Source organism: Hyla sarda, chromosome 3, assembly GCF_029499605.1.
Source record: "Hyla sarda isolate aHylSar1 chromosome 3, aHylSar1.hap1, whole genome shotgun sequence".
Taxonomy (NCBI): Eukaryota; Metazoa; Chordata; class Amphibia; order Anura; family Hylidae; genus Hyla; species Hyla sarda.
The window spans coordinates 120,668,945-120,695,591 of NC_079191.1; the positions used below are offsets into that span (position 1 = coordinate 120,668,945).

Here is a 26,647-nt window from a genome sequence, read left to right on the forward strand (position 1 = left end):
GGAGCTACCATAATCTTATCCCCTTATCTGCTACTCCGTGCACAAAGAGAGCCAGTGTTCTGAGCTGGCAGGAGATTGCGGGGGTCCCAGCGATTGGACCCCTTGTGATCATACACTTATCTCCTCCTGAGGACGGGATAAGAGTAAGGGTTCGTTCACACATACGCAGATTTGATGCACAGAATTTTTTGCTGCAGATTTCATTGTAAACTAAATGACTGAGCACAGCTTCTGATCTGCAATTACAAATCCTGTGCATGATTCTGTATGTGTGAACGTACCCTAAAAGTACCAGAGTTCTTCTTTAAGCTCTTCACTCCATGGCTTGCTGCATTCTCTGTCTTACTGCACAAGACAAACTCTATGATAAGTCTATAGAACCTGTCTTGTCCAGAGAGATGAGAAGTAAAGTGCTGATCTTCGCCCTTCTCCTGGGTTGTTTTGGATATTAGTGGGGTCTGAACACTAAGAAAATCATTTGACCAATTAAAACATTTGACATGTCTCTACTACATGTCAAAGCTTTTTTTCATGACAGGGACACTTAAATAGTTCAACTTCTCAAACATATGTAGACCACATCCATGCTCTGGGAATGCAGAATGTTAGTATATAAACTTCCCATCTTTATAAGAACTACAAGCATCTCAGCAGGGACAAAGACAGATGTTCATCTAGTTTAATGGGAAAGGCTTAGTTAGCACCGTAGGGAGAAAAAAAAATCAAATGCAATAGCTAAAGGAAGTAATATTAAACAGCAAGAATGTATTATAGACCTTATTTATGTAAATGATTTATTTGGAGTTTTATCATGCTACTAATATCTCTGGCACTCAATGTAATGCATATGTATGCTGATAGGATGTGCCGCAATAATAGGTGATTTCAAATAGAGAAAACAGACATGGTCGCACATCCACAACATGCACCTTGATATAATGCTTCTCAGCAACATTTATTAAACTAACTGGTTGTTAGCGTACTTTATGATCATGAAGTGCAAGCCCGCTAACCAGGTCACATCCACCTGTAAGTAGCGGGTCCCTAACGTCCCTAGCATGTAATGGAGCAGCACTGAGCGGCGACTACCACTGCCACAACACCAATGCACATAGGGGGAATGACCCACTGGCAGAGCAGCCACTCAAACCAGCAATCCCTGGGCCGCGCCTCCCAACAGACACAGCGCCACAGCAGCAATGGACACAGCACAGCACCACACCAGTGTGAACAGGTGTAAAAGCTCACTTACCATGTGCTCCCAGTCAGAGACTGGGAGGCTGCCAGGAAGAATGGGGCCCTATGCAGCTTCCTGACAATTTATATAGGCCTGGGCTGAGGAAGAGGGGCAGAGTGCTGACCAAGTAAAAACAAAAAAAGAGGGGGATAGAAAACACAATGTGAATTCAAATAGAGAAAACTGACATGGTCGCACATGCACAACATGCACAATGATCTAATGCTTCTCAGCGACATTTATTAAACTAACAGGTTGTTAGTGTACTTTATGATCATGAAATGCAAGCCCGCTAGCCACGTCATGGCCACCTGTAAGTAGCGGGACCCTAGCATAAAATAGCGCAGCACTCAGCGGTGACCACCACCACTGCAACACCAGTGCCCACAGGGGGAACGACCCACTGGCAGAGTAGCCCCAATGCCACTGAAACCAGCAGTCCCTGGACCGCACCTCCCCACAGACACGGCGCCACAGCAGCAATGGATGCCACACAGCACTGCACCAGTGTGAACAGGTGTAAAAGCTCACTTATCATGTGCTCCCAGTGAGAGACTTGGAGGCTGCCAGGAAGAATAGGGCCCTATGCAGCTTCCTGACAATTTATATAGGCCTGGGCTGAGGAGGAGGGGCAGAGTGTTGATAGATGATGACCACACTACTGTGTGCACAATGCTGCAGGAATATCTCAATGTCCCAAACAGATTGATAAGTTGGTGATAGCAAAAGTTTTTTCTATATATTATTTATAAAAGGGATAATAGAGATTTAGGGGGAGATTTATGAAAACCTTTCAGGAGGAAATGTTGCTGAGTTGTCCATAACAACCAATCAGCTCGCTTCTTTCATTTTTGAAAAGGCCTCTGGAAAATGAAAGAAGTGATTTGATTGGTTGCTATTGGCAACTCAGCAATTTTCCCTCTGGACAGGTTTTGATAAATCTCCCCCTTTTTTTATGAATGTCTGTATGTGTTTCTTAAAATCTCTTCTAACCACTTCCAGACCAAGTTATTTACCATCCTCCCTGATCAGACACATTTTTTAGATTTTAAGCTATAAGGTTCAGATTTTAAACTATTCAAGTGCATGCAGATTTTAAGCTATAAAGCGCTTTCTGGTTTAGTTATTCAGATAATTGTTTCCCATTTTCTCTGGCTTTATGTTGGGGGAAAATAATAAATAAAAAAAAAACAGGCACTTATTTCGGTTTTATTTTTAACAATAGTACATAAATGTACATCTGCATGAAAGGAATTGTAGAAAAGCTTTTTAAGATTAGAAGATGCTGCTTTGTTTTTTAGCAGTAAAAGTTACCATTTGTTACATAAAGAACATGAATATTATGACATAAAGTCAAACAGACAGACTATTTGCAAAGGGACATGTGAAAGAAAAGTGCAGATGTGTACTGGAATCTGGTCCAACAGTCGAGAGAAGGTTCTACTGTCAGGTCCCCTCTTTATATTTTTTCAATGTTCCCTTAATAAATAAGCTATGCTGATGCTGTTGTAGATTTTCTGTCATCTATCAGATAGGAGACATGGGGTTTGCAGAAGATAGAGAAGTAGAGATGATTGTGATGGTAGGGTGGTTATCCAAAGTGTGTGACAACACAAGATCTGCAAAAGAGTTAAAGGGGTATTCTGACATCTGGTTAAAAAAATCCAACAGAACCATATCACATTGCTTACCGGTCTGCCCTAGTTCTGAAAACACCAAAACCTATAGTTTTTCGAGGTCTCAGTCCTAAACTTTCTGGTTGAGCAGTTGCTCAGTACTACAATTTCCAGAATGCATTGCTTCCTCTCTGCTCTTTATCACAACCCTCCCACCTTGCCTACTCCTTTCCCTCGGCACCTCGTCAATTACCTGTTCAAAGCTGCTGCAGAACATCTCATTTTACAGCAGACTCACAAACAGTGAGGTTGCAGCACTTTCTGTATTGATTCCTTGTCTGCTTCTCTGCCTGTGGCATTGCTCAGCACAAGCTAGCATACTGTATCACAGCTATTTTTCCCGAAGTGTCCCAATGATGATATATATGACTGGTAGATGTAGGCTGTAGGGTCTGGTCAGAGGTGATGACATCACTTGGGGTACAGGGCTAGAGCTCAGAGACAAGATCCAGGAAAGGGCGGGGCCATTAAGCTGTTGAGACAACACCACACTGAAAATGAAAGAATTACCCAACTTCTTGTGAGGGGTATTTCAAGCACAAAGCATGCTGAAGCAAGTACAATTAGTGATATCAATAGCCCTACATAAATGCAATTTTCTGATACTGGAACACCCTTTAAAGATCGAGTGTTGTAGACATATTTAAAACAGAAAAGCTGGAAAACTAACCATTAGATTAGTGGCTTCCATAGCTGACCCTGTTAAAATCCCACGCATGCAGGGGGCCAATGCTGAACCTGGCAGACGTTAGGGAATCAAAGTGGAGAGGTGCTAAAGCCTCAGGACATGTTCAAATGGCAGAATTTCCGTGTTGGATGCCAATGCGGAATCCAGCATGGAAATTCTGAATTCAACGAGATTCTGCTGCGCTGTGCACATGGCGGAATTTCTGTGCTACATGTTTATGGCACCGAAATTCCATTCATTCTTTGTGTGGAGTCCGTACGGAATGCATAGCCATCTATGAGATGGCGCATTCCTGTGCGGTCCTAGCGCCGGCATATTATGGCGGTGCCCCGCAGTGTCCAAAATCTCCGCATGTAGATTCTCCGTGCGGACATTTCGATGTATGAACATTTCCTAAGACTGCAGACCCAGGGCCACTCCTTTTTGACACTTCTATGCATCATAAAAGATGTTTTGGTTTTTTTCACCGGATTAAAGACATGGACAAAAAAAGTAAAGGTATTTCTTGTATCCTTTCATTAGGAGGTATGGTGCACTGTTGGTGGTTTGGTTGTAATATGCAAGTGACAGATTTAACATGAATGTGGCTCCCAAGGAGCAAATATTGAGTATAAGGAGCTCTCTGACATATTGTTCTCATGCAGCCATAATATTTCTCCTTGTTTGTGTCTTAGGCTTCACATGAATTATAATAAATTATAGGTTGTTGCGTGCAGATTGTCACATGATGGTCATCCCAGGAATAAATACTGCATACTGTTCTGATGTCAAAGGCAAAATTATCAAGGCTTTTCCATAATAATAGTTAGGATAACTTCCTGGTAATTGACTGACTAACACATGAGTACAATAATAAACTAAAACATCTGAAGCATGATCAAATAGGAAAAAAAATATAAATACTCTTGTGAACCATTCCTGTTATAAGAAGAGACTGTATTTAGCGGCTGTCTCTAATATCACTAAATAACATTTACTGCTTACTTTATGTTTAGGAAAACTTTGGGTAAAAAGATATAGCAAATGCTCTCCAATCAGAATACAGACAACTTATAAAGCTGAATTCTATCAATGGTGAGAGATAAGATAAAGTTATGTACTGATCAGAACATAAGGTTACTTCTCAGTTATGGAAATAGCACAGATACTGCACTATTTATGCAACTCCCAGTAATGTCTATGGTAGTTAGGTAAATTGCATAACATTGGTTGTTTTCAGCATATCTGCAAAAAGGCTGGACAGGGCCTGGGCGCTCTTGTTCTTGAGATTCATGTGGGACCCCCATCTATTGGAAATATTTGAGATGGAAATACTCCTTTAACCCCTTAAGGACACATGACGTTCTCATACGTCTCCATTTCCGAGTCCTTAAGGACACATGACGTATGAGAACGTCATGTGTTTTACCGGCCCCCCGCAACCATCTGGAGCGGAGCCGGTCCCCGATGCCTGCTGAAATCGTTCAGCAGGCATCGGGGTATATCGCCCAGGGGGGTCATTATGACCCCCCATGTCGGCGATGGCCGCAGATCGCTGGACAATTCAGTCCAGCGATCTGCGGCGGATTCCGGGTCAATCGGGTCTCCAGTGACCCGGTGACCCGGAATTATTGGCTGATCGGGGCCGTCAGAGACTGCCCCGAACAGCCAGAGCCAGCAGGGGTGAGGTGGCACTGGTGCCACCTCACGATCGCCCTGATTCGTCGGCCGGATTACCGGCCGACCAATCAGGGCGCCTGCTGCGGGTGTCACTCCCGCAACCCGCTCCGCCCCTCTTCCGGAGGACGTGAGCGGGTGCGGGACGTACACCCCGGGTGCTGGGGACCCCGATCCCCGGCGCCCCTGTTGGGATCGGGGCCCCAGGAGCAGCGGCGGAGACGACGAGGGACTGACCTGGTGCAGCGAGGATCGTTGGAGGTGAGTGACAGCCTCCTGCTGTTGCTTAGCAACAGCTCCCAGCATGCAAAAAGGGCATGCTGGGAGCTGTAGTTATGCAACAGCAGGAGGCAGACCACCACAACTCCCAGCATGCCCTTATGGGCATGCTGGGACTTGTAGTTTTGCAACAGCTGGAGGCACATTCTTTCTATGGAAAAGTGTACCTTCAGCTGTTGTGTAACTACAACTCCCAGCTTGCACAATCAGCTAAAGTGCATGCTGGGAGTTGTAGTGGTGCATCTGGTGGTTGCATAACTACAACTCCCAGCATGCCCGTTGGCTGTCGGTGACTGCTGAGAGTTGTAGTTTTGCAACAGCTGAAGGCACACTGAGTTAAGTATCAAACCAGTGTGTCTCCAGCTGTTGCATAACTACAATCCCCAGCATCCCCAGCCAAAGTAGTATGCCTCCAGCTGTTGCATAACTACAACACCCAGCATGCCCTTCCGCTGTCCGTACATGCTGGGGGTTGTAGCTTTTGTAACAGCTGAAGGCACACTGGTTGCAAAACACTGAGTTTGTTACCAAACTCGGTGTTTCACAACCAGTGTGCCTCCAGCTGTTGCAAAACTACAACTCCCAGCATGCACTGATAGACCGTACATGCTGGGAGTTGTAGTTTTGCAACAGCTGGATGTTCCCCCCCCCCCCAATGTGAACGTACAGGGTACACTCACATGGGCGGAGGATTACAGTTAGTATCCGGCTGCAAGTTTGAGGTGCGGCAAAATTTCTGCCGCAGCTCAAACTGCCAGCGAGAAACTACTGTGAACCCCCCGCCCGTGCGACTGTACCCTAAAAACATTACACTACACTAACACACAATAAAATAAAAAGTAAAAAACACTACATATACACATACCCCTATACAACCCCCCTCCCCAATAAAAATGAAAAACGTCTGGTACGCCACTGTTTCCAAAACGGAGCCTCCAGCGGTTGCAAAACTACAATTCCCAGCATGCACTGATAGACCGTACATGCTGGGAGTTGTAGTTTTGCAACAGCTGGATTTCCCCCCCCCCCCCCCCCCAATGTGAACGTACAGGGTACACTCACATGGGCGGAGGATTACAGTAAGTATCCGGCTGCAAGTTTGAGCTGCGTCAAATTTTCTGCCGTAGCTCAAACTGCCAGCGAGAAACTACTGTGAACCCCCTGCCCGTGCGACTGTACCCTAAAAACACTACAGTACACTAACACAAAATAAAATAAAAAGTAAAAAACACTACATATACACATACCCCTATACAACCCCCCTCCCCAATAAAAATGAAAAACGTCTGGTACACCACTGTTTCCAAAACGGAGCCTCCAGCTGTTGCAAAACAACTACTCCCAGTATTGCCAGATAGCCGTTGACTGTCCAGGCATGCTGGGAGTTTTACAACAGCTGGAGGCACCCTGTTTGGGAATCACTGGCGTAGAATACCCCTATGTCCACCCCTATGCAAGTCCCTAATTTAGGCCTCAAATGCGCATGGCGCTCTCACTTTGGAGCCCTGTCGTATTTCAAGGCAACAGTTTAGGGCCACATATGGGGTATTGCCGTACTCGGGAGAAATTGGGCTTCAAATTTTGGGGGGTATTTTCTGCTATTACCCTTTTAAAAAAATGTAAAATTTTTGGGAAAACAAGCATTTTAGGTAAAAAATATATATATTTTTTTACATATGCAAAAGTCGTGAAACACCTGTAGGGTATTAAGGTTCAAATTACCCCTTGTTATGTTCCCCGAGGGGTCTAGTTTCCAAAATGGTATGCCATGTGGTTTTTTTTTGCTGTCCTGGCACCATAGGGGCTTCCTAAATGCGGCATGCCCCCAGAGCAAAATTCGCTTTCAAAAAGCCAAATGTGACTCCTTCTCTTCTGAGACCTGTAGTGCACCAGCAGAGCACTTTTCACACCCATATGGGGTGTTTTCTGAATCGGGAGAAATTGGGCTTCAAATTTTGGGGGGTATTTTCTGCTGTTACCCTTTTTAAAATTGTAAAAATTTTGGGAAACCAAGCATTTTAGGTAAAAAATATATATATTTTTTTACATATGCAAAAGTCGTGAAACACCTGTAGGGTATTAAGGTTCACATTACCCCTTGTTACGTTCCCCGAGGGGTCTAGTTTCCAAAATGGTATGCCATGTGTTTTTTTTTTGCTGTTCTGGCACCATAGGGGCTTCCTAAATGCGGCATGCCCCCAGAGCAAAATTTGCTTTCAAAAAGCCAAATGTTACTCCTTCTCTTCTGAGACCTGTAGTGCGCCAGCAGAGCACTTTTCACCCCCATATGGGGTGTTTTCTGAATCGGGAGAAATTGGGCTTCAAATTTTGGGGGGTATTTTCCGCTATTACCCTTTTTAAAAATGTAAACATTTTGGGAAAACAAGCATTTTAGGTAAAAAAAATTATTATTTTTTTACATATGCAAAAGTCGTGAAACACCTGTAGGGCATTAAGGTTCACGTTACCCCTTGTTACGTTCCCCGAGGGGTCTAGTTTCCAAAATGGTATGCCATGTGTTTTTTTTTTGCTGTTCTGGCACCATAGGGGCTTCCTAAATGCGGCATGCCCCCAGAGCAAAATTTGCTTTCAAAAAGCCAAATGTGACTCCTTCTCTTCTGAGACCTGTAGTGCACCAGCAGAGCACTTTTCACCCCCATGCGAGGTGTTTTCTGTATCGGGAGAAATTGGGCTTCAAATTTTGGGGGGTATTTTCTGCTATTACCCTTTTTAAAAATTTTACATTTTTGGGAAACCAAGCATTTTAGGTAAAAAAAATATATATTTTTTCTACATATGCAAAAGTCGTGAATCACCTGTAGGGTATTAAGGTTCACTTTACCCCTTGTTACGTTCCCTGAGGGGTCTAGTTTCCAAAATGGTATGCCATGTGTTTTTTTTTGCTGTCCTGGCACCATAGGGGCTTCCTAAATGCGGCATGCCCCCCAAAAACCATTTGTCGCTCCTTCCCTTCTGAGCCCTCTACTGCGCCCGCTGAACAATTAACATAGACATATGAGGTATGTGCTTACTCGAGAGAAATTGGGTTTCAAATACAAGTAAAAATTTTCTCCTTTTTATCCCTTGCAAAAATTCAAAAATTGGGTCTACAAGAACATGCGAGTGTAAAAAATGAAGATTTTGAATTTTCTCCTTCACTTTGCTGCTATTCCTGTGAAACACCTAAAGGGTTAATACACTTACTGAATGTTTTTTTGAATACTTTAGGGGGTGTAGTTTTTATAATGGGGTCTTTTATGGGGTATTTCTAATATGAAGACCCTTCAAATCCACTTCAAAACTGAACTGGTCCCTGAAAAATAGTGAGTTTGAAAATTTTGTGAAAAATTTCAAAATTGCTACTGAACTTTGAAGCCCTATGGTGTCTTCCAAAAGTAAAAACTCATAAATTTTATGATGCAAACATAAAGTAGACATATTGTATATGTGAACCCCAAAAAAATATATTTTGAATATCCATTTTCCTTACAAGCAGAGAGCTTCAAAGTTAGAAAAATGCAAAATTTTCATTTTTTTCATAAAATTTTGGGATTTTTCACCAAGAAAGGATGCAAGTTACCATAAAATTTTACCACTAAGTTAAAGTAGAATATGTCACGAAAAAACAATCTCGGAATCAGAATGATAACTAAAAGCATCCCAGAGTTATTAATGTTTAAAGTGACAGTGGTCAGAATTGCAAAAAACGCTCCGGTCCTTAAGGTATAAAATGGCCTGGTCCTTAAGGGGTTAAGCTCATCCTAGTGGTAGCTGCAGAAAGTCAAAATGTATCACTGCGATTCAGGGCCAGACTTTTTATCGTTCTGTTGATGTAGCTGTATGAGGGCCAGATTTATTGCAGAAGAAATTATATTTTCATATGGCACAATTTCTGTCTACATACTAGAGCCCTGCATGGAACTTTTTTCTTAATCCCGCTCCCTTTGAATTTCTGACCTTTACCCCCCGCTCCTGCAACATGCATGTCCAATCCTACCTGTTCCTGCAAACATTTGATCACAGCTTTTGTGCAATTTCATTATACAAGTTACTGGCTAACGTGTGTTTTTATTTTTTGTTTTTTTTTGGAGGGGGGGGTTGACAACAACTGCAGGTGGGCAAAATGACAACATGCATGTTAAGTGAACCCTGCTGTGATGTCATACACCAAGGGGTTAGACTCTCTTAGCACGAGAACTAAAACTCTGACCTCTATAGGAGTAAATAAGAAAAAAAAAATCAGCATGGAACACTAGGCCAATATAGGTTAAAAAAAAACTTTACTTTAAGACTGGGTTCAATACACATAATTTTAGTCATTCGTTTTACAAAAACCACTGGAGTGGAACCAACACAGAGAAAACAAAAATGATAAGATGTGCACCTTTTTCTTTGTTTTGGACCCACTCCTGGTTTTGGTAAAAATACTGACCAAAATGAGGATTAAATACTGTGAGTGAACCTAGCCTAAGTTGTAGAGATAGACATACATCTTTAAAAGATCTAACAGTCGTTTGGCTGACAATTATTCCTCCCATTCTCCCCATAGACATGTAAATTTGGTTCAGACAGGCATGCATGTGAACATAAAGGGTACTCCGGCGCTTAGACATCTTATCCCCTATCCAAAGGATAGGGGATAAGATGCCTGATCGCGGGGGTCCCTCCGGGTTCGCTCCGGGTCTGATTACTGTTGATCACGGGGCTGGAGTATTGTGATGTCACGGCTCCGCCCCTGTGTGACGTCACGCTCAGCCCCCTCAATGCAAGCCTATGGGAGACATTGAGGGGGCGGACCGTGATGTCACACAGGGGCGGAGCCGTGATTGACAGTAATCAGACCGGGAGCGAACACGCTCGGGGGTCTGATTTTAACGGGGTGCGGCGTGCAAGACCCCCGCGATCAGGCATCTTATCCCCTATCCTGTGGATAGCGGATAAGATGTCTAAGCGCCGGAGTACCCCTTTAATGCTGAAATAATAAGCAGCTGCCAAAGGTTTATCTCCATCAGGAACAAAAGGATTGGGCATCGTAGTTCAATATGCCGATTCTTATCCCCACTCCCCCAACATAATCTATCAGGGGGGAAGTTGGCACAACCCAATGCACATCACATAGTCCTCTGCTCCTACCAAATTTGGCTGGTTTATTCTTATGAGTAGTGAATAGATTACAAGGGTTAAGAAAGGTGAGAGATTTGTAGTTCTGATTCTAGTCTTCCCACCCACTGACTAATCTTGTTCATCAACTTCTGGTTGGCAGTGTCACAAGCAGGGATGGGACTGGTTTCTCTATAAATTATAGTGCCCTGAGCACACAATGCCAACTATACACATACTCACCCTGAGCAAACACTGTAGGTACAACAAAATGGAACCAGAGATTCCTAGGCAAATGGAACAGAAACATCTGGTGACATTAGACATGAATTCTTTCTTACAATTTTAGAATCACCACAAATAAGAAGGGATGTCGTTGGTGCATAAGAAATGGCCCAGGTGAGCTCTGCTTGGCCTTGCCAGCTCAGCTAGGTCCCACATACATCAATTACTCCCACCAATTAAAGCCGCCGACGCGTCGGCGGCTTTAATTGGTGGGAGTAATTGATGTATGTGGGACCTAGCTGAGCTGGCAAGGCCAAGCAGAGCTCACCTGGGCCATCTCTTGGGCACCAACGACATCCCTTGTTATTTGTGGTGATTGTGGACACAAGTACACTAAATTTGGGTATTTGTTAATTTAAAAAAGTCTTTATTAAAAGTTATTTTTAGGCACACCCGAGACACACTATTGGTGCTCTTATATTTTTTTCTATTCTAAGCTGGGTGATCAAATACTCACTAGTGTGGTCAGACGCAGGACGATATCTCTCTGCGCCTCTTGTATGATTACAATTTTAGAACAAAGAACAAGGTCTAATACAAAATAAATACATTCTAGCTATATTGTGGGTCTTGTAAAGAAGTTGATAAGAGTGCAAATATTTTTCAAGTTGTGAAGAAACCGCCAAGAAAAATAACTCATTGTTTATCTAAGTGTTGGAGACAAGTGATGGAATGTACAAGGAGCCACATGCAGCTGTGATAAAAGTTAAGAGAATTTTAATAGGGCAAAATGTCCAAAACCATCTGATACACAGATAGCAAAAAAAAAAAAAAAGTGATCATTGGTATATTAGGAGCCACAAAAACTTACTCTATTGAAGTGTTATGTAGTTCAGTACATATTTTCAGCACGGGCAACCAAGAAGCAAAGGTATATGATCACTAATCCAGCGCTAACGCCTGTGCAGAGTGCCCTTTGGCACAGTTTTTGCATGCAATGTTTGGCATTAGATAGAAAGAAAGAGATGTGCAAAGTTTTGGCTTAACTTGTCCATTCAAAGAGGTTGACAGCTATCTCACTTGCATAAACTTACTTGCTCAGATTAAATAATAGTATTTTTAATCAAATAAACCCAAAATTGGGCACTGCAGGCTGTGTCTTGCAGGCAGGCACTGCCCTAGGCTTCTCAGCAAAATTTATTAAACTAGCAGGTCGTGGTAAGTGTGTTTTGTCACCTGTTCACAACAGTGCTGTGCGGCGGCCATTGCTACTGCAGCGCAGTGTTTGTGGGGTGGTGTGGGCCAGGGCCTGGTTGGGTGGCATTGGGGCTGCTCTGCCAGTAGGACGTTCCCCCTGTGGGCACTGGTGTTAGGCCAGTGGTGGTGGCCGCTCAGTACAGCGCCATTTTATGCTAGAAGTCTAGTGCTTCCTCCTTAGGCTGCATTAGTGGAGATTGACATCATAAGGACTGATGGTACTAAATTGATGACATCACATAAGCTGTGATTTGGGAGAAATAGTCAGGAACACAAAATGTTGGGTCCCCTGTTGACCAGTATATGCATAGCTTCCACAATGGTTACTGTAAGTCACATTGCCAATTGTGTTCTATTGAAGGTTCCAAAAGGCATAGTGATGTCACAGGCTAGCAGTGACATCACAAGGGATGCTGGGCCAGGGCCCACAACAGCCAGACAGTTATTAGTCAATGGCTAATTCTGAACACATTAGAAATGAGTACATGTATAAATGTTCAAAAGTCTTGTTTGATATATATGAAGAGTCCCTTTGCATTGCCGGCACAAATGACTCTTACTGTTATTATAAAGGAATAATTTACCTCCTTTTATAACAAAAAGAAACACATTGTGATTTTTCTTTTTTTACAATTGCCTAATGAAAAAGCTTGCCATGATGTTAGGGGCTAAAATTAGTAATTACCGTATTTTTCGCCGTATAAGACGCACTTTTTCTTCCCCAAAACTGGGGTGGAAAAGTTGGTGCGTCTTATACGGCGAATACACCCCTATCGCGGCGGTCCCTGCGGCCATCAAAGGCCGGGACCCACGGCTAATACAGGACATAACTGATCGCGGTGATGCCCTGTATTAACCCTTCAGACGCAGCGATCAAAGCTGACCGCCATGTCTGAAGGGAAACTGACACTAACCCGGCTGTTCAGTCGGGCTGTTCGTGGCGAACAGCTTACAGGACACTGGGAGGGACCTTACCTGCCTCCTCGGTGTCTGCTCCGTGCCGGGATCCCTTGCATGGCTGGTGCTCTCCTTCGACATCATCACGTCGTCGCGCACGCCGTCCCGTCATCCAATAGGAGCGGCGTGCGTAGCGACGTGATGACGGCGACAGAGAGCGTGGATGCCGGGGAAGAAGACGTCCGGATTGTCGGGGACACCACGGGGACGCGGCGACAGCGATGGAGTGACATCCAGGGCAGCGGTGACGGGTCTGGAGCGGCGGGGACACGTGAGCATTATCTCCTATACCAGTCAACAGCCAATGGCTGTCCGGGCATGCTGGGAGTTGTAGTTTTGCAACATCTGGAGGTCCGCAAGTTGAAGATCACTGTTGGGTTCAGAATCTTTTTTTTCTAGATTTTGCACCTTTAAAATTGGGTGCGTCTTATATGCCGATGCGTCCTATAGGGCGAAAAATACGGTAGATCTATCAAACTGTGTGATAGAAAAACTGGAGTGATTTTCCTATAGCAACCAATCACAGCTCAGCTTTCACTTTACCAGAGCTCGTTAGCTGAGCTGTGATTGGTTGCTGGGGGAAAATCCCTCCAGTTTTTCTCTCACACAACTTGATAAATATCTGGGCCACTGTTTACAGCGTGGTTCCGTGGCACATTTTGATGTGACATTTTGAAGATGTTGTCATATACCATGGCAAAATATATCCATGTTGCAGGGTGAGTGTTGTCATTTGTAATATATGTCCATCGGTATGCACACTTTTAATCCAATTACCCTTGTCTGTGTTAGTTTAACATTTCAAAGAATCCCTCGTCTAAGCTATGACTTCCAGTGGCCATTTGGGGGGGATTAACATAACTGTGCTAATTATTGGACATTGCTTGCCTGGATGGTAAATTTGACGCCTTCACAGCCAAGCGGACTCCTAGGCCTGATGTCAATAAATCAAAGGAATGTTTGGGACATATTCCCCCTGTGTAAATGCCATGTCTTCCAATATGAAATATGGGGGTCAGGGTAGTATGTATGCAGCCCTATATTATACGGTTAGATTCTCCATCATACTACCTTTAAAATGAGTTCTCACATGACCCTTGTGTATTGATCCCTGCCCGAACTGTATGCACTGGCTAAATTATACACAATAAGGGGGTCATGTCAGGTACCCCTAGAAAGAGGATTTGATGGAGAACCCAAATATAACAAAATAATGTGGGTGCCGGACCCATGATAAAAGTTAGGTGTAATTTCCTATTCTTTGGGCATAAAGTTATCATGAGGAAGTGGGCAGCATCTATCTCTCCTCCTTGTCCTGCCCAGGGGCTGAACATAGAGGGATCACCTGTCCATAGCCGGGTATAAAACTGCAGACCTGGGGGGACTAGGTGCGCTTGCATGGGGGACAAGATCTAATTTTGGATGCCAGACGCCATTTCCTACCAGACCCCCATGGAATAAAACTCTTTAACTTTTGTAAGTAAGGACTCTATGTTTTTTCCCTTTTATTTTATTTTCTGTGTGGTGAAACTTTGTCTTGTTAACATCTATTTTTACATGTACTGTGAATTTTTTTCTTTCATAATAAATCATTCATTTATTAAGTACCGCCTTATGTCTGGTAAAACGGACTTACATTGTCATTGAGGAGATTGAAGTCATAGTCTTAAATGTACTTACCTGTTCGGCTACATTATAGATTTGGATTAATCTTTTTCCTGTTTTTATATACTACTGGGGATAGTAGATTAGATTTGGGAATTGTAGCATATCCAGATTGGATTGATATCTTCCTGTCGGCTTAAAACAGGCAGGTGGTGGCAGCGATATCATTTAATTGGGTGGTGTAAGAGGGATTATTTATCTTCAATTTCCAAAGGCGGAACTCAGTACATTTAAATAAGTTTCACCACAACAGACCCCCCCCCCCCCCCATCTTTGTTTTTCTGTCCTATCTTTTGTTTGGCTGGACTGCAAGATGGATGCATACCAAGCACAGTCCAGGAGTGCTCTGGAGCAGCTTTGCCGGGAACGACTGATTCCCTGTCGGGGGAAAAAAGAGGAACTTATACAAGCATTGGAGGACTATGATACACAGCAAGCTTCCCAGAGGGCCTGCAATACTGCTGCGGAAGGCCAGATTACTGAGGAGATACCTGCAGCTGTCCTCAATGATGCACCACGATCTACAGATCCCTTGGAATATTATTTGCAAACTGTTTTAAAATATGTGGACTTTACGGATATTAATGTACGGCTGCAGCTAATTCACCAATATGAGGAGCGAGCAAAGTGGCAGGCTGAGAGAGAAAGAGAGGCCGCAGATCGCCAAGCCGCAGAACGCCAGGCTGAGAGAGAAGCCGCAGAACGCCAGGCTGAGAGAGAGAGAGGAGCGGCATGCGGCCAGAGAACATGAACTGAGACTGGCAGAGTTGGAAAGGGGGACTGCCTCCCCTATCACTGTTGGCACAAGAGACTCTTCTGCACCCAGACCCCGGGCAGAGAACTTTCCAACCCTGGACAAAGATGGGGATCTGGATATTTTTCTGCGCAGTTTTGAAAAATTCTGCCGCCAATTTCAGCTGCCGAGAGGCCAATGGGCAAAGTACCTCACCCCTGGTCTCATATGTCCAGCACTGGAAGCATTTGCAGAGTTACCACCAGAATCTGACCAGGACTGTGATGCCATTAAGACTGCTCTGCAGAAACGGTACAACCTTACCCCTGAGGTGTACTGAAAGAAATTCAGGACTTTGCAGAAGAAATCCACCGAGAGTTAAACCGCTCTTGTCGGACACTTGACCACAGCATTTGGACAGTGGACCAGAGGGCTGGAGATTAACACCTTTGAAAGCCTAGCGGATCTAATCATCAAGGAGCAGTTTTTACAGCTGTGTCCGGCAGACGTACAGGAATGGCTGCTGGACCGGGAACCCAAAACAGCATTGGACGCTGGGGAGATGGCAGATTTCCACACCGCCAACCGGGCATCCACAGACCGGGTCAGAGGATTTACCAAAGGATGGAGGACCCCTGCACCACAACCACCCATCACCCAGCCTACTGTGCCTTCTTATTGTTACGCCGAGCGCTCCGGGTCCCTGCTCCTCCCCGGAGCGCTCACGGCGTCTCTCTCCCTGCAGCGCCCCGGTCAGACCCGCTGACCGGGAGCGCTGCACTGACATTGCCGGCGGGGATGCGATTCGCATAGCGGGACGCGCCCGCTCGCGAATCGCATCCCAAGTCACTTACCCGTCCGGGTCCCCGGCTGTCATGTGCTGGCGCGCGCGGCTCCGCTCTCTAGGGTGCGCGCGCGCCAGCTCTCTGAGACTTAAAGGGCCAGTGCACCAATGATTGGTGCCTGGCCCAATTAGCCTGATTAGCTCCCACCTGCTCCCTGGCTATATCACCTCACTTCCCCTGCACTCCCTTGCCGGATCTTGTTGCCTTGTGCCAGTGAAAGCGTTTAGTGTTGTCCAAGCCTGTGTTACCTGATCTCCTGCTATCCTTATTGACTACGAACCTTGCCGCCTGCCCCGACCTTCTGCTACATCTGACCTTGCCTCTGCCTAGTCCTTCTGTCCCATGCCTTCTCAGCAGTCAGTGAGGTTGAGCCATTGCTATTGGATACGACCTGGTTGCTACCGCCGCAGCAAGACCATCCCGCTTTGCGGCGGGCTCTGGTGAACACCAGTAGCCACTTAGAACCGGTCCACCGGCACGGTCCACGCCAATCCCTCGCTGACACAGTGGATCCACAACCTGTAAGCCGAATCGTGACAGTAGATCCGGCCATGGATCCCGCTGAGGTGCCGCTGCCAAGTCTCGCTGACCTTACCACGGTGGTCGCTCAGCAATCGCAGCAAATTGCCCAACAAGGACAGCAGCTGTCGCAGTTGACCGCCACGTTACAGCAACTTCTGCCTCTGCTACAGCAGCAACCATCTCCTCCGCCAGCTCCTGCACCTCCTCCGCAGCGAGTGGCCGCTCCTAACCTCCGCTTGTCCCTGCCGAACAAATTTGATGGGGACTCTAGACTCGGCCGTGGATTTTTGTCTCAATGTTCCCTGCATATGGAGATGTTGTCGGACTTGTTTCCTACAGAACGGTCTAAGGTGGCGTTCGTAGTGAGCCTTCTTTCAGGAAAGGCCTTGTCTTGGGCCACACCGCTCTGGGACCGCAATGATCCTGCCACAGCCACAGTCCAGTCCTTCTTCGCTGAAGTCCGTAGTGTCTTCGAGGAACCAGCCCGAGCTTCTTCTGCCGAGACTGCCCTGCTGAACCTGGTCCAGGGTAATTCTTCAGTGGGCGAGTACGCCGTCCAATTTCGTACTCTTGCTTCCGAATTATCATGGAATAACGAGGCTCTCTGCGCGACCTTTAAAAAAGGCCTATCCAGTAACATCAAGGATGTGCTGGCCGCACGAGAGATTCCTGCCAACCTGCAAGAACTTATCCATTTGGCCACCCGCATTGACATGCGTTTTTCTGAGAGACACCAGGAGCTCCGCCAGGAAAAAGACTTAGATCTCTGGGCACCTCTCCCACAGTATCCTTTGCAATCTACACCTGGGCCTCCCGCCGAGGAGGCCATGCAAGTGGATCGGTCTCGCCTGACCCAGGAAGAGAGGAATCGCCGTAGGGAAGAAAATCTTTGTCTGTACTGTGCCAGTACCGAACATTTCTTGGTGGATTGCCCTATTCGTCCTCCACGTCTAGGAAACGCACGCACCCAGCTCACGTGGGTGTGGCGTCTCTTGGTTCGAAGTCTGCTTCTCCACGTCTCACGGTGCCCGTGCGGATTTCTTCTTCTGCCAACTCCTCCCTCTCAGCCGTGGCCTGCTTGGACTCTAGTGCCTCTGGGAATTTTATTCTGGATTCTTTGGTGAATAAATTCTGCATCCCGGTGACCCGTCTCGTCAAGCCGCTCTACATTTCCGCGGTCAATGGAGTTAGATTGGATTGCACCGTGCGTTACCGCACAAAACCCCTCTTAATGTGCATTGGACCCCATCACGAAATGATTGAATTTTTCGTCCTTCCCAACTGCACCTCTGAGGTCCTCCTCGGTCTGCCATGGCTCCAGCTTCATTCTCCCACCCTTGACTGGACCACCGGGGAGATCAAGAACTGGGACTCTGCTTGCCACAAGAAATGCCTCTCCCCCCCTCCCAGTCCCGTCAGGCAAGCCTCAGTGCCTCCTCATGGCCCCCGTCCTGGTGACACCCTGCCCCGTGCCAAGCTTTACCCTCTGCCATACCCCCCCTTTCCCACTCCGGCTGTACTGCCTGCCTTTGAGGAAACCCTACATTCACTCCCGGTGTCCTCGTCCCAGGTAAAGCAGTTGCCGGACAAAAAAGGGGGAGACCTAAGGGGGGGTACTGTTACGCCAAGCGCTCCGGGTCCCTGCTCCTCTATGGAGCGCTCACGGCGTCTCTCTCCCTGCAGCGCCCCGGTCAGACCCGCTGACCGGGAGCGCTGCACTGACATTGCCGGCGGGGATGCGATTCGCATAGCGGGACGCTCCCGCTCGTGAATCGCATCCCAAGTCACTTACCCGTCCGGGTCCCCGGCTGTCATGTGCTGGCGCGCGCGGCTCCGCTCTCTAGGGCGGGCGCGCGCCAGCTCTCTGAGACTTAAAGGGCCAGTGCACCAATGATTGGTGCCTGGCCCAATTAGCCTGATTAGCTTCCACCTGCTCCCTGGCTATATCACCTCACTTCCCCTGCACTCCCTTGCCGGATCTTGTTGCCTTGTGCCAGTGAAAGCGTTTAGTGTTGTCCAAGCCTGTGTTACCTGATCTCCTGCTATCCTTATTGACTACGAACCTTGCCGCCTGCCCCGACCTTCTGCTACGTCTGACCTTGCCTCTGCCTAGTCCTTCTGTCCCACGCCTTCTCAGCAGTCAGTGAGGTTGAGCCGTTGCTAGTGGATACGACCTGGTTGCTACCGCCACAGCAAGACCATCCCGCTTTGCGGCGGGCTCTGGTGAACACCAGTAGCCACTTAGAACCGGTCCACCGGCACGGTCCACGCCAATCCCTCGCTGACACAGTGGATCCACAACCTGTAAGCCAAATCGTGACACTTATGCACCAGCTTCTACGCCAAGGAGAGTGGGAGCCGATACCACTGCTATACCTGGGGATAACCGCAGATGTTATGTTTGCAATAAAGTTGGGCACATGAGTTCTACATGCCCGGAGAAAAGGAGGCCTACACCATCTACCGTTGAGGGGCTTCCCTCAGGATTACCGCCTAGACCCTCCACTGGAGCTGGGCGTCCCTCAGGATTACCACATTCTGTTTTGTTTGTTTCCCGAGCCAAGGGCAGTGCCAATTTGAATAATATGCAACCAGTCACAGTAAACGGTCGGTTAACTGTCGAACTGTGAGACACTGGTGCAGATGTGACTCTTGTGCGGCCAGAGCTGGTGAGTTCTAAGGACTTTATTTCGGGACAAACTTTAGCAGTCGGAGGAATTGGAGGAGTACGTCCTGCAGTGCCAATGGCAAGGGTGTATTTGGACTGGGGAGCGGGGAAGGGTCTCAGAGATGTTGGGGTGGCTGATAACCTACAAATGTATTACTAGGTACTGACTTGGGTAAATTGTTATCTCAGTATGTGCCAGATGATGATACCTATGACCAACCCCCACCACATAGGAGTCCTGCTATGGGAAGAGCAGAGTGTGGAGGTTTACATGGCCTAACCTGCTGGGAGGAAGGCCTGAGTGAACAGGTGTACCCGGCTTTAGCAAAGCCAAGGGAGATTGTGGTAGCAGGGATGTATGAGATTCCCTGTGAGAATGTGCCTACTCTGTCTCCAAGTGAGGGAGGTCAGAATAAGCATGTATACCCGGCTGTGCCAGAGCCAGGGGAGATTGTGGTAGCAGGGATGTATGAGATTCCCTGTGAGAATGTGCCTACTCTGTCTCCAAGTGAAAGAGGCCAGAATAAGCATGTGTACCCGGCTGTGCCAGAGCCAGGGGAGATTTTGGTAGCAGGGATGTACGAGATGCCCTGTGAGAATGTGCCTACCCTGTCTCTGAGTCTGTGCCTGAACCAGAGATGCATGAGGTGCCAGCTGGGAGTGCGAGCGGACCATGTCACTGGGAGGTAGGGCAGAGCGTGTTTGCGCCAGAACCAGAGGCGTGTGTGGTGCCGTTTGCAGCCAGAAAGGGGCAGTGCCACTGGGAGATAGGGCAGAATGAGTCTGTGCCAGAACCAGGGATGCCAGAGATGCCATGTGAGAATGTGGGAGGGCCACCTGACGGTAAAGCAGGGCAGAGAGTGAGTGATTGTCTGTCTGTGTCAGGAACAGCCCAGCCTCAAGATCCAATATGTATGCAGGAAGAGAGTATGAATACCGATCAGTTCTTGCAGAAGCAGTGGTATGGCTGGGATTCTCGAGAAAGAATGTATGAAGTGGGACAGAGAATGCTGTCATTGAGTGCCACAATGAAAAAAGTGTGTCGTGCAATTGTTTGGGCTTTGGGAGAATTACAGCCCTATCTGTGGTGCGATGTCAAGTGAAAGACTTGGTAAACGACGCAAGGTAGAGGCGTGTGAGCCTCCTCCCAGTGTGTCTCGTATTGGTGGGAGGTGTCAAATACCATGGCAAAATATATCCATGTTACAGGGTGATTATTGTCATTTGTAATATATGTCCATCGGTATGCACACTTTTAATCCAATTACCCTTGTCTGTGTTAGTTTAACATTTCAAAGAATCCCTTGTGTTTTGATCAAAACTGCCAGGAGACGACAGTCTAAGCTATGACTTCCAGTGGCCATTTGGGGGGGATTAACATAACTGTGCTAATTATTGGACACTGCTTGCCTGGATGGTAAATTTGACGCCTTCACAGCCAAGCAGACTCCTAGGCCTGATGTCAATAAATCAAAGGAATGTTTGGGACATATTCCCCCTGTGTAAATGCCATGTCTTCCAATATGAAATATGGGGGTCAGGGTAGTATGTATGCAGCCCTATATTATACGGTTAGATTCTCCATCATACTACCTTTAAAATGAGTCCTCACATGACCCTTGTGTATTGATCCCTGCCCGAACTGTATGCACTGGGTAAATTATACACAATAAGGGGGTCATGTCAGGTACCCTTAGAAAGAGGATTTGATGGAGAACCCAAATATAACAAAATAATGTGGGTGCCGGACCCATGATAAAAGTTAGGGGTAATTTCCTATTCTTTGGGCATAAAGTTATCATGAGGAAGCGGGCAGCATCTATCTCTCCTCCTTGTCCTTCCCAGGGGCTGAACATAGAGGGATCACCTGTCCATAGCCGGGTATAAAACTGCAGACCTGGGGGGACTAGGTGCGCTTGCATGGGGGATGAGATCTAATTTTGGATGCCAGACGCCATTTCCTACCAGACCCCATGGAATAGAACTCTCTAACTTTTGTAAGTAAGGACTCTATGTTTTTTCCCTTTTATTTTATTTTCTGTGTGGTGAAACTTTGTCTTGTTAACATCTATTTTTACATGTACTGTGAATATTTTTCTCTCATAATAAATCATTCATTTATTAAGTACCGCCTTACGTCTGGTAAAACGGACTTACATTGTCATTGAGGAGATTGAAGTTATAGTCTTAAAGGGGTACTCCGCCCCTAGACATCTTATCCCCTATCCAAAGGATAGGGGATAAGATGTCAGATCGCCGCGGTCCCGCTGCTGGGGACCCCTGGGATCCCCGCTGCGGCACCGCGCTATCATTACAGCACAGAGCGAGTTTGCTCTGCACGTAATGATGGGCGGTACAGGGGCCGGAGCATCGTTACGTCACGGCTCCGCCCCTCGTGATGTCACGGCCCGCCCCTTTCAATACAAGCCTATGGGAGGGGGCGTGGCGTTTGTCACGCCCCCTCCCATACACTTGCATTAAGGGGACGGGCCGTGATGTCACGAGGGGCGGAGCCATGACGTCACGCTGCTCCGTCCCCCGTATCGCCCGTCATTACGCACAGTGCAAACTCGCTCTGTGCAGTAATGATAGTGCGGTGCCGCAGCGGGGATCCCGGGGGTCCCCAGCAGCGGGACCGCGGCGATCTGAAATCTTATCCCCTATCCTTTGGATAGGGGATAAGATGTCTAGGGGCGGAGTACCCCTTTAAATGTACTTACCTGTTCGGCTACATTATAGATTTGGATTAATCTTTTTCCTGTTTTTATATACTACTGGGGATAGTAGATTATATTTGGGAATTGTAGCATATCCAGATTGGATTGATAGCTTCCTGTCGGCTTAAAACAGGCAGGCAGGTGGTGGCAGCGATATCATTTAATTGGGTGGTGTAAGAGGGATTTTTTATCATTATTTTCGGTCTAGTGTAGACAAAGTGATTTTAGAGATAATCTTACCACCCGCACGTCTCGGTTCGTGACAGATGTCATAAGGTCATTTTGAACTCTGAAAGACATATGACTTGTCTAAAGACATATCCAAATGTTAAAACTATATATAAATAAAAGATATATGTATACCACTTACTCAGCCAAATGACACATGACCTTGTAACCAATTATTTTCTTTAGTAGTACAGAGCTATCCAGGGGCATAACTATAGGGGGTCCAAAGGTAGCAGTGGCATCGGGGCCCTGGTGCCTAAGGGGGCCCCAAAGCACATCTGCCCCATAAGAGAGTAGAACAATAGTTGGAATATGGGGCCCTGTTGCAGATATTGCATCGGGGCTCCAAAGCTACAACCACGCCTCTGGAGCTATCCACAGTGGCATCACTGTTTAGGCCAATCATTGGCTTTTTATATGGTCATATAGTTGCAATGAAACATACCGTATCTTGTATACCATGTCACTGAGAAATGTCCAAGAGGATAAACACTTATGTAATGCACTGAACATAATTAAGCCATTGATGTAAAAAAGATGCAGCATGGTATGAAATTTGAAGTGAGTACATTCCTGTCTATGGGTTATTTTATAAATGTGGTACCACAGGCTTAAAGGGGTACTCCGATGGAAAACAATTTTTTTTCTAATCAACTGGTGCCAGAAAGTTATACAGATTTGTAAATTACTTCTATTTAAACATCTTAATCCTTCCGGTACTCATCAGCTGCTGTATGCTCCAGAGGAAGTTTTCTTTTTGAATTTCTTTTCCATCTGACCACAGTGCTCTCTGCTGACACCTCTGTCCATGCCAGGAATTGTCCAGAGCAGGATAGGTTTGCTATGGGGATTTGCTCCTCCTCTGGACAGTTCCTGACATGGACAGAGGTGTCAGCAGAAAGCACTGTAGTCAGACAGAAAAGAAATTCAAAAAGAAAAGAACTTCCTGTAGAGCATAAAGCAGCCGATAGATACTGGAAGAATTACGATTTTTTTAATAGAAGTAATTTACAAATTTGTTTAACTTTCTGGCATCAGTTGATTTAAAAAAAAAAAAAAAAAAATGTTTTCCACCAGAGTACCCTTTTAAGGACTCACCAGCATTCATTTGATGTCTGTTATAATAAAGTCTTCCCCTAAAATACCTGGAATCATCAGTATAGTTTCTCTATTAGCAGATAGTGACTGCTATCTCAATGACATTTATGTTCCTATTTACCAGTCCATATTGCTTCAGCTCGACTTTGATCAGAGGGAGAAATATTTTGGGAATGGAAGCTGCTAGTCATGCATCATGTGACCTAGCTAAAATTAAAGTAAAAAAATGTTCCCAATTTTTGGGCCCATTCTCTACCAGTGTCCTACAAGAGAGGGCATTAGAGGATTATATCATAACCACAGCACATATACTTATATCCACCAGATCATATCGCCAGTGACACAATACACAGACTATTTGTTTCATTGCCGCTACAAATAAAACAGTTTGCGGTTTGCATTGACTTGATTCTGAAATAGCAACACCCAAAAAGCAAATAGATACAATAGTAAAACTACAACAGAAAAACCTTTTGTAAAGTGAGGTGTTACACTGTCTGACTAGTAGACTGGTTATCTGGTTTGGCTAAGTGGTTAAAAAAGTCTATGGAAAGTCAGAGTAATAAATATAAATTGACTAGTGTTGGGCGCGAATATTCGCATTTCACATTTTTATCACGAATATCGCAAATTTGCAAATATTGCGAATATATTCGCTATATATTCAAAATTGCGAATATTTGCTTTATTCCCACATATTCGCATATTCCTTCTTTTCACTTGTGGGCCAATTAGAATGATGCAAATACACTTGTCAGAGGTTATCAACAACATCCCTAGCAACCAATAGTAAAGTTGCCCAACCCCTCACTGTTTTCTTCCTCGAATATGCGAATATAACGATTATGCGAAATTCATGAATATAGGATGAATATTTGTCTCTATATTCGCAAAATATCGTGAATTCGAATATGGGCAATTCCGCTCATCACTAAAATTGACATGGCTTCATTTATTATAATGTAATAATATTAATGTAATAATAAGGATGATTTACTACAAACCTACAGGAATAAACACACTTTATTTGGCCCTCCCCACTCAACATGTTTCGCCACAACAGCAGTGGCTTTGTCAAGAAGCAAACAGGCTTCTTGACAAAGCCACTGCTGTTGTGGTAAAACATGTTGAGGGTGGCCTAGAATTATTTTTAGATGTGTGCATAGCACCAAGTTAGGCGCATGTGTTCTGTCAGATGGCTCTGCTTTTTGGATATCATACCACAATAGAGGATATAAGCACCTCATTTTTAAATGTGTGTGTGTGTAGATTACAACAAAGCTTACTGTTTTAGGTACTGGAAATATATAGGGTTATTTTAGGATTACTTACAGTCTGGTCCATAAATATTGGGACATCAAAATAATTTTAACATTTTTGGCTCTATACACCACCACAATGGATTTGAAATGAAATGAACAACATGTTCTTTAACTGCAGACTGTCAGCTTTAATTTGTGGGTATTTACATTCAAATCAGGTGAACGGTGTAGGAATTACTAGAGATGAGCGAATTTACAGTAAATTCGATTTGTCACGAACTTCTCGGCTCGGCAGTTGATGACTTATCCTGAGTAAATTAGTTCAGCCTTCAGGTGCTCCGGTGGGCTGGAAAAGGTGGATACATTCCTAGGAAAGAGTCTCCTAGGACTGTATCCACATTTTCCAGCCCACCGGAGCACCGGAAAGCTGAACTAATTTATGCAGGAAAAGTCATCAACTGCCGAGCCAAGAAGTTTGTGACGAATCAAATTTACTGTAAGTTCGCTCATCTCTAGGAATTACAACAGTTTGCATATGTGCCTCCCACTTCTTAAGGGACCAAATGTAATGGGACAGAATAATAATCATAAATCAAACTTTCAATTTTTAATACTTGGTTGCAAATCCTTTGCAGTCAATTACAGCCTGAAGTCTGGAACGCATAGACATCAGCAGACATTGCTGGGTTTCATCCTTGGTGATGCTCTGCCAGGCCTCTACTGCAACGGTCTTCAGTTCCTGCTTCCTGTTCTTGGGGCATTTTCCCTTCAGTTTTGTCTTCAGAAAGTGAAATGCATGCTCAATCTGATTCAGGTCAGGTGATTGACATGTTTGCACTTATTCTTGCACTTTGGGTGATAGAGAGCACTTGCCTTGGCTCTTAAAAAAAAAAAAATAGGGGGATGTGTCTGATTGCGGGGGTCCGACCGCTGATCCCCCCCATGCCTCGCTCTCCTCATGAATGGAGGCGTGTCGACCACCGCACGAAGTTGTGGATGACACATCCCCTCCATGCAGCTGTATGAAGAGCTGGAGATACAGTGTTCGCACAATGTCCCATAGAGATGCACTGCATTCATACAGAGAGCTGCGGCACTGGGCAGGAGATGTCTGGGGGTCACAGAGATCAGACCAGCCACCAGGGACCTGCAGATAGGGAATATGTTTTTTGATACAGGACTACTTCTTTAATAAGCAGCAGTGTTTCCCAATCAGGGAGCCTCCAGCTGTTGCAAAGCTACAACTCCCAGCATGCCCAGAGAGCTGGGACTCGTAGTTTTGCAAGAGATGGAGGCTCCGTGATTGGGAAACACTGCTATAAACCCTAAAAATTCTTCTAACAGTTCTGTATTTGGGTGCTGAGAGTCAGCGCCACTCTTGTCGATGGCAGTGCATGGTATTGCAGGGACCCCCCATTTAGGTGTGCTATAGCAGTTTCAGGTAACAAAAAAGAAAAAAAAAAGCCTTTGTTGTGTAATGATAAGTGGTGCTGTTCTCATACAGCGGTGTTTTCCAAATAGCGTGACTCCAGCAGTTGCAAAACTACATCTCCCAGCATGCCCGGACAGGAAAGGCAAGAGCAGGAGACACACGGAAAACACTGTGATACGCTATGATCAGCTGGGATACAGTCATAAGCACGTGCCCGGCACAGACGTGTGACTGCCGCTCAGCACTGCCCCCTGTGGTAGAGGAGGGTGTAGCATCCTTCCGTCCGCTGTCTGGGGATGTGTCCTCCTCCGGGCGATCATTACACATCTACATATTACTTCACCTTGCCTCTTCATTCTAACCGCTAATAACCCCGGCCCCGCCTCGCGTGACGTCACACAT

General features: G+C 45.8%; 1 protein-coding gene and 1 long non-coding RNA gene across 3 annotated transcripts in view; one reads left to right on the forward strand and one right to left on the reverse strand.

Moving 5' to 3' along the window:
* MOGAT1 (monoacylglycerol O-acyltransferase 1) overlaps positions 1-2,681 on the forward strand; it is a 114,087-nt gene extending 111,406 nt beyond the window's left edge. The window contains exon 8 of the mRNA XM_056564908.1: positions 2,672-2,681. The gene's annotated coding sequence lies outside the window, so the exon portion shown is untranslated. The remainder of the gene's footprint in view (positions 1-2,671) is intronic.
* Positions 2,682-2,745: 64 nt separating this feature from the next.
* On the reverse strand, positions 2,746-26,618 carry LOC130361662 (uncharacterized). 2 transcript variants are annotated; one of them, XR_008891102.1, is made up of 3 exons: positions 26,589-26,618; positions 3,107-3,385; positions 2,746-2,856 (listed from the first exon to the last, which is right to left on the reverse strand). It is a non-coding gene; the product is annotated as an uncharacterized LOC130361662 (long non-coding RNA). The 2 variants fall into 2 exon arrangements; XR_008891103.1 differs by lacking the exon at positions 26,589-26,618 and adding an exon at positions 25,428-26,094.
* Positions 26,619-26,647: the final 29 nt, after the last annotated feature.